Source organism: Apaloderma vittatum, unplaced genomic scaffold (genome assembly GCF_000703405.1).
Source record: "Apaloderma vittatum isolate BGI_N311 unplaced genomic scaffold, ASM70340v1 scaffold13525, whole genome shotgun sequence".
In the NCBI taxonomy this organism is placed as follows: Eukaryota; Metazoa; Chordata; class Aves; order Trogoniformes; family Trogonidae; genus Apaloderma; species Apaloderma vittatum.
This window is the reverse complement of record NW_009718854.1, coordinates 21,050-28,360: the sequence shown is the minus strand read 5'-3', so window position 1 is coordinate 28,360 and position 7,311 is coordinate 21,050. Positions and strand designations below refer to the sequence as shown.

The 7,311-nt window shown below is 43.8% G+C and overlaps 1 protein-coding gene across 1 annotated transcript in view; it reads right to left on the bottom strand.

The window, feature by feature from the left end:
• Nucleotides 1-7,311, bottom strand: part of AATF (apoptosis antagonizing transcription factor) — a gene marked incomplete at its 5' end in the record, with an annotated part of 31,841 nt that overhangs the window by 5,039 nt on the left and 19,491 nt on the right. The gene's annotated exons all lie outside the window — the stretch shown is intronic.

Below are 7,311 nucleotides of genomic sequence, written 5' to 3'. Positions count from 1 at the left end.
AGGAATGCTCAAGCAGGCTTTTCTATTTCTTTTCATGTCCTGAGGGTTGAGTTTTGTCCTTCTTGTTTCCTGCAGCCAAGGAATACTGTGAACAGCCTTTTTTGGATATTTGACCAGTGCCACATGTTTATTACCACTCACTGTAAATTGTACGTGCTGTGCCTTGGGTATTAGCCAACATATTAACACAAAGAATAGAAATAAAACCTCCAAAACCGAGGGGCAGACTGCTCTCTAGATGCTGACATTTTCCTGACCAGGGAAGTTACTGCCTCAGCTCAGAAAGCACCTGGAATAGACCCACCTGGAGACCAGGGAGTGCAGGCAACTCCACAAAGATGCTAGAGAAGAAAGGAGGAAAGATGCTTCTCTTCCACCCTATACTTCTGCTCAAGTAGGAGAGCTGGACTACTGGAGGGAGGGGAAAGGCATGCACCCCACAAAAGAAAAAGGCCACCAAGGTAGATGCTTATCATTTTATGACCCTTCTTTATTTTTAGATAAGAGACACTCGGTAACACCGAGAGTATTTATACCTGTCCAGATCTTTCCTCTCCTTCAAGACATACAGCACATTACTATAAAAAGAGGTATTCAAGCATAATTAAAAACCTGCCATGAATTTTGTTTTTCTGTTTGCTTATTTTTTTGAGATTATTACCGCGGCAATTACATTTAAAAATTCCAAGAGGAGAGGCCACTGGTTTATTATCTCCAGAAAACAGCAAGCTACTTCTCTGCCCTGTTTATCTGATTGATTCCCAACATCTTTCTGGCACACAATCTATCAGTTTATCTCTCCCACTTCATCACAGTCACTTCTGGCAGCTAAATACAAGATCCAAATCCAGTGTTACACAGACATACGACACAGTAAACCTGTGTAACACCGCCACTCTGTAAACAGCTGCCCTTAAGGCTACGCAGAAATGGGATCTTGGTTCCTAGTCAATATTCTGTCAAAAGCAAGGTGGGAGGGAGGGTTTTAACAGCAGCGAGAAATGGTGCAGCAAGGTTTTAGCCGTTTCTTCCCGTACCAGCAATAAGGAGCGTTTACTGCCTCATGTCTTGCTTCTTTGGAAAAAAACCTGCTGAGTAGCAACTGCACGAGAAGACAGCAATGCGCAGGCGTCCTCCACCCCGACCCAACCAAGCAGCAAGACGTCTTCAGCAGAACTCACTCCAAATCCACAGAGCGGCGGACTAAGGAGTGTCGCCAAGATCTCACCGCTGTCTCGTAGAATCACAGGTTGCTGGGTTGGAAGAGACCTCAAGGATCATCTTGTCCAATCCATTAAGGTAATGAAATAGAGTTTAAATAAACTAGCCCAGCACCCCGCAAAGCTGAGCCTTAAAACTGTGTAAGGTTGGGGAATCCATCACTTCTCTTAGAAAAGTATTCCAACGTCCGATTGCTCTCATGGTGAAAAATTTTCCTCTGGAATCCAATAAGAATCTCCCCAGGAGCAACTTGTACCCATTACCCCTTTTCCATGTGACTCCTCGTAAAAAGAGAGTCTCCACCTTCTTGGTGGCCACTTTTTACATCCTGGTACCTACTGGTCAGAACAAGATGCATTTTTGGGGGGCGCCAGCCGATCGGCTGTTAGTTGAGGCAGAAATGGTTTTACTGACCTTGGGGCTGACGGTGAAATGTTCTTGCAACACAGCATCAACCACGGGACTGGGGGCACCACTGGGGAGACCAAGGGAGACAAAGACCAGGGGGAAGCGGAAAAAACCCAGCAGGAGCAAGAGGGAAATTAGGGAATAGAGGTAAAAGCTGCGAAGCACCTTATTACATCTGAATAGCGCACGTCTTAAAGCTCAAGTTATAAATCATGCTAACAATGGTTACTAAAATAAAAGTGGATGTAGCCAGAGGCTACCACTGAAAAAGTCAGTCTAGACCTGCCTCGCTGCCTTTGGTCTTTAAGGATTTGATTAGTTTTTCCGCTTTCTAGTTCACCGTCTCGCAGGCAGCCCATGCTCCAGAGCCGGCTAGGGCTCAGGATACAGAATGAATGATAAATTCATTTACCGAAGAAAGCAACACTGTTTTCACAGCGCAAGACTTAAAACACTTCCGAAGCTGTAATATTTCATTAAGCTTGGCGATTCTGGTTAAAATTTATTAGTCAAAACAGAAAGCTCTCATCAGACCCCATATATTCCATTAGGAGTGATGTATGGTGTCTCCCAATGTCTAATTATTAACTAGGAAGTGTAAGTAAATCACCATCAGCATTAAGCCCTGATGTGTGAAGACGGAGTTTGAGTTAAGTAACTTCAGCATCAAAAGGCTTTGATTTGAAACGTATCCTTTTTTTGCTTTCCCTCCTTCACATCTTCCCTGAACTTCAAAAACCCAAGCTCGGTCTCCCACATAAACGAACGCGACTGCCTACCCGTGACGAAGCGCGGCCACGGCCGGCTGCAAAACTACCTGAGCACGCGAGGGAGCTTAAAACCTGTAGCCGCGAGCACAGAGCAGGGCAGCGCACCCGCACGATGCGTCCGAAGGCCAGAGCTTCAAAAGCGGTTGGGATTCACCTACCCTTGCTGACACCAAAGCCACTGTTAAAACCGACACTGGAGTCACCGATGTGTGCTTTCAAAAGAATTCACCTTAAAAGGACTCTTTCTCTAGGCTGGTTAAAGAGATGCACGCAAAGTACACTGCACAGAATTAGAGGGATTTAGGGATGCCGTCAGGGGGTTGTTGAAGGGTAATAGAGATTCACTCCTCATTTTAGAGGTCAATTCTCATTTTAGAGGTTAGGTCTCATTTTCATGCACTATCTATCAGTGTTTCTAATACTACAGTTGCTGACCTTTCTGATTTGCAGACCCCTAAGAATTTCCAGTGGAGACAAAGAGCTAAGCACAGCTGAAATAAGCCTCATAACAAAAGGCTCCCTTCTCTTAGACCTCAGATCAATTCACATTAATACCTCGCAAAAGTTGAGCTACCGTATATCACGGGCAACAGCCAAGTTTACAAAGCACCTCAGGAACATCATCACAACAAAAAGAACGTGTTTTCTCTGATCTTAAGAAAATCTTCAGGAAAGTCAGGAAAGGCAAGGAGTACCTCTCCTACGTGGTGTAAAAGCCACCAACTCTGCCCTGTGCATGGCACCGCTGCCTTCGAATTCGCCGGCTGGATACAGGAGGAGGCGAGACGCAGCCCCAGCCCAGCCGCTGGATGAGAAAACAGTCCCATCGGGCTCCCTACTGCAAAACGACTGTGCAGAACACGGGAAAACAGCTCCTTGTAGCACCTCTGCCATCGTACTCATTTGCTGAACACGACAGGAAAAGATTTGAGTTGCTGTGGATTCTGAAACAATGAGAAAAATGGGAGAAACCCAGTCTGCAGGCTTACCAGCAGCTGTTTATCTTTATTGGAACACTCTGTCACTCCGTGGCTAAAAAAATACTCAGTCTATTAGTGAGGGACTCTAAAATATTTGCAAATTGCTTATGTGGACTTTTCTAGCTAAACATGTATTTGTTACTAGAGACAGTAAGCAAACAATTATTGTGGAGTTGAAAAAATGTATTACTGTTATCTGTTAATGGTTTAAAAAGTAGTTACTTTTTAACAACACCACCATAGGAAACAAAACGAGAGACGTGAGTCACAACCTGTCAAGTTCAAGTGAGGCAGTAAGACTGCAACCACCACGTGCTTTTCCTCTTCCCTGGCGAAAACGCAAAGTCACTCCTGAACTGAAAGTTGACAAAGCTGCGTTTTATCAATGTAATTTCAACTTTCTAATTTAAAGTTTTTCCCATTTATTCTTTGGAGAGACATGGTAAACCACATGATCTTTTCCTTCTTTTTCATATTAACACACCACACAACTATTTAAAGCAGCATAAATTATGAAAAGGTTGCTTCTAGTCCAGGACTCATTCAGCACGCATTTTACGCTGCATCCTGGCCAGGCACGGAAACAAGTTGTTTCTTTCCCTTCTCAAGCTCCCAAACCATGGGGGTGTAACACCATTTGGATTTCTACAAACTGTAGAGCAAATTTAGACTGCGGCTCAAATGCTATTTTTAAATCCCTCTGAAACACTTTTTTAAAATGCAATTTTCTGCCAACTATTTGTAATGTCAAAATCGAAACTGCAAGATGAAACCAGTGGGCAGTCACTTTTTTGGAAAAAAAACCCAAACAAAAACATTTTATTAAAATTCAGTTTTGTGTAGAACACGCCCTGCCTCACCTATTTTCTAATAACCCATTAAGAGAAGCTCCAAATCAAGCTTTAAAATGTGTTATTAACCATCTACCCAGCCATTTGAAAGATACATGTCCGTGATAAGAGTATTGTATTGCCATTAACCTGTGGGACGGTTCGAGACATCTCTTATTCACACAAAACTCTAAATGCATCTAATTAAAGTCACAAGATCAGCTGTCCATATTAATCACTCACCACTTTAATTAAGGTAAACCAGCTTGTCAGAAAGCCAGTCTTCTCTCTATTCTTCACCATTATGGACTTTTAATAGTTGGCTGGACTAGTAATTGCTTGTTTAGGGCATTATCAAATACCTGGGAGTGAAAGTCACGGCAGGCGCCCGGGGAACTGCTTCAGGCCACGCTCGCTGGGGACACGAGGAAGAAGTTACGGTGTCAGCTGAAGTTTTTTGAAAAGCCACACGGTGTGAGTCAGACACAAGTAGAGGTCAGAAGAGAAACCAACTGAGCTAGAAGCGCCTGAACAAGAGGTTCAGACCCGGAAGTTTTGCGGTTGCTCAGATTCCCGCCCGCTCTGGCTCCGCTCGGCTTCTGAAATCGTGGTGGTCACGGGCCAGACTGATGACGACGGGTCCTAAAACAGGACGACGCACGACGTAGCCAAAATCAGGGGGAGGAGGGAGCAGGACAGTGGAGTAAAAAAAGGGATTATGTATAGTCCTAATTCTCCTGAGGCGTACCTGCCACTATCAATGATGAACATTTGTTCTGCAAAGAGCTGCTACCAGCGGAACGCTTCGCATATGAACACTAACCTAATTCCTGTTGGAAATAAACCAATTTCCACTCTCCCCTTTACTAGAGGGGTATTTCAACCTAGTAATAAAATCTCCACTGCAGCACGTCCGACCAGCAGCCCTCTGGTAGCAAGCTGGAATTTTAAGTTTTAATGTCACAGTTCTAACGAATTCTACGTAAATACGACTTCGAAAAATCAAAAGTCTTTTTCTTCCCTTAAAACCACATACAAAGGAGAGTTTAAAAGGAAAGGAGATGGGGTCTAGCCTCTCACTGCTGTCAGTAATGACGGCCCTTGTGAAACAGTTTAACCCAAATAAAAATATTTCACCTGCATTACTCAGCTCAGCTTTACGTTATCGCTCAACGTGGGCCGTCACACTAAAAAACCGTAACTGCTCATAAATCAAGTGAAGAATATGAGAAAAGGCAAAGTGGGATGAATAGATAGAACAGAGTTAAATCCTGAATCGTAAAATTCCACCAACTCCACGTGGTGAATTCCACTGAATACCAAGATCTGGGTGAGAAATTGTTTTTCCACAGGAAAAAAAGATTCATTAAAAAGTTTTGTATTATAATCTGTAACACAACAGTAGAGTTACTTATTCTGTTGTTATTAACTTGGGCACATTCACCAGATCTCATTCATTTTTACTTGCTTAATTTCACACTGAAATACACGGGTAGTTGCTCTCCAATGTCCTTCTTTATCGGAATGTTTACCTTTAGTAAAGGATACGTGGCCAGCAAAATCAGCTAATCATTGTAAAGCGTTATCTAGAAAAGTGAAAGCGATACTGAACAAAAGTCTGGATCTCAACGGAAACACAATCTGAGGAAAACACTTTATGAAATCCCATTTAATTGGGAGGTGATGGAAAACACACGCAGCTGTTTTCTCCAGCTTTCGCACTGAATTGGCTGGAGCTCCAATCTCTGGCAGATCCCAGTCTGGAGCAGACATCACCCAGGTCAGCGGAACAGGTGCCACGTCGTGTCTGGCAAGGGGCCGGCATCCCCACAGTTCACTTGCACGCGACAAAGCGGTAATCTTTACAGATCGTCTCGCCCAAGGAGCATATTGGGCACAAGAGGAGAAGGGTGGGAGGGATATTAAAAAAAAAAAAAACAAAAAAAAAACAAACCAAAAACAAGCAAGAAAGGAAAATGAATGTGTAGCTGCCTCGCGGCTCAGCAGATGTCTGCGCGTGATGTACGAGGGTAGGATAAGCTGTCGGAGCCTGCTGCCAAGGAGCGGTAAGTGATTAAAGCATCCGCCAGGCTAAGCACCATATTTAGAGTCTATGGGGTTTCGGAGTTGCACCCATTCCTCGCTGTGCTGCCAGATGTTGTCGGCTGGTCCCGCTCCCGCTCGCTGTGCGCAGGAGGCAGCAGTTGCTAGAGCAAGGAACGCAATCTGGAACGTTTCCGGAGGTGCCGTACATTAAACCGGTGTCACCCATCCTTCACCTCTACCCAGTGCTGAAACAACTCCAATTTGCTGCCACTTCCCTCTTGGGAAACGGCCAAGATACAGTCGTGCCTGGCAGACCCATTTGTTTTACGCAGGTGATTCTCTTCCCTCAATGACCTCTATTAGTTTAAGTTTTAATTTAGATTAACCCCAGCACCCCAATTAACCAGTGAGGGGAAAAGCTAAGCTGTGACTAGTCATATTTCTGAAATCACGATTTATCGAAGTTAAAGTTATTAAAAGGAAAGACGGGCCATTCATCTATTGCTATTTTTCTTTCAAAAAATGTAACTTTTCACGGCCAATAAGCACCTTCTCTGCACAGGTCCAAAGACTGTCAATCTCAGCTATTTCTCCGTGACCACAATTTTGTTATCCTAACTTAATTTGTTCCGTGTTCGCAGGGTCCACTTGGCCCCCAAAGCCGGGCTTCATTCAATATTCAGACGGTCCTAATTCCACACTATTTGAGATCTACTGCAAAAACTTTCTTGGACTCCTACAGCAGTAGGGTTGGAATTGCGTGGTAAATCTTCTTGGAGAGGGAAAAGAAAAAAAGGCAGCATTAAAGTTCTCTACATTAAAGTTCTCTACATTTCTGTGCAACACAAATAAGATTCACCAATTTTATACATTTTTTTATCCACCTTTGGTCCTGGCTCTGTACATGAAACCCCCCATTTTTAAGTATTCAAATGCTTCTGATTATATCAGTTATCAGAGCACAGTCCCGCAGCAACAGCTCTCTTCCACTGCCCTAACACCTAACTAGCCTCTCTAGAAACTATTCTGATCAGAGATTTCTGTCTTTCTAATGAT